General features: G+C 32.5%; 1 non-coding gene across 1 annotated transcript; it reads left to right on the top strand.

The window, feature by feature from the left end:
• Positions 1-250: 250 nt before the first annotated feature.
• Positions 251-382, top strand: LOC112583078. Its single transcript, XR_003107433.3, has one exon. It is a non-coding gene; the product is annotated as a small nucleolar RNA SNORA72 (small nucleolar RNA).
• Positions 383-1,408: the final 1,026 nt, after the last annotated feature.

Genomic DNA, 1,408 nt, shown 5'->3' with positions numbered 1-1,408 from the left:
AACACCCTATGAGAAACTACCAGCACATATACAGAGCTGATATTTCAGAGAGTTTTACAAATCTATGATGCACAAATAATTTCAAAGGTTAACAAAAGAAATCTAGTGGCCTCCTTTAGATGAAAACCAATGTAATTTGGACATAAACCTAGAATTTAGAAATTTTGAGTTCTCTGTGTAATGTTAATACATTTCATTAGAATTGTACCAATTCCTTTATCAATACTTTCCATATTTTAAAATAGAACCCCTCTGAATATTCTCGCTGTTCTGATTTTGTAATAATCAGGGCAGGCTAAACATTTGCTATATTAAGACCATGCTTGTGTCTCCAGACCTAGTTCTTTGCCTAGGTCTGGTTTTATAAATGCTGGTGATAAACCAAGTCTGATAAATTAAAAAGAATTTAAAAAAATAAATAAATAAAATAGAACCCAAAATGCCTAGAAAATGGAATAGACATCCACATGCAAAATAATGAGTTGGGTCCCTATCTCACATGATATTCAAAACCTAGTTTACGATGGATCAAAGCCCTAAATGCAAGAGCTTAAACTATAAAACACTTAGAAGAAAACATAGGAGTTAGTCTTCATGAACTTGGGTTAGGAATTGGTTTCTTAAATGTGTCACATAAAGAACAAACAGCCAAAGGAAAAAAATAGATAAATTAGGCTTTACTAAAATGAAAAATTGGAGTGCTTCAAAGGACACTATCAAGAAAGAAAAAAGCCCACAAAAGAGGAGAAAATATTTACAAATCATTTATCTGATAGTGGTCTAGTATCCAGAATATATAAAGAATTCTTACAACTTAATAATAAAAAGACAGCCCAATTAAAAATGAGCAAAAGACTTCAATGGACATTTCTCCAAAGGGAATGTATATCAAGACAATGAGAGATCACTTCATACTCACTAGGATGGCTACAATGAAAAAGATGGACAGTGTTGGCAAAGACGTGGAGAAATTATAACCATCATACATTGATGATGGGAATATAAAGTAGTGCGACCACTTTGAAAAGCAGTCTGGCAATTTCTGGAATAAACATAGAGTTATTACATGACCTAATAACTCCACTCCTAAGTGTACATCTGAAAGAACTGAAAACATATTTTCACACAAAAATTTGTACACAAATGTTAATAGCAGCATCATTCATAATAGCCAAAAACTGAGAACAACTCAAGTGAATGGATAAACACAATGAGGTATATCCATACAATGGAATATTATTCGGCCATTAAAAGGAATGAAGTAAGTGATTCATGCTAAAACATGCACAGATCTTGAAAACATTATGCCAAGTTAAAGAGACCAGAAACAAAAGGCAACATATTATATAGCTCCATTTACATGAAATGTTCAGAATAGGCGAATTCATGGGGACAGAAAGTAGATTAG

The sequence above is a fragment of the Bubalus bubalis genome, chromosome 2, assembly GCF_019923935.1.
Source record: "Bubalus bubalis isolate 160015118507 breed Murrah chromosome 2, NDDB_SH_1, whole genome shotgun sequence".
Lineage (NCBI taxonomy): Eukaryota > Metazoa > Chordata > Mammalia > Artiodactyla > Bovidae > Bubalus > Bubalus bubalis.
Note: the sequence above shows the minus strand (reverse complement) of the source record. Positions and strands in the feature narration are given on the sequence as shown.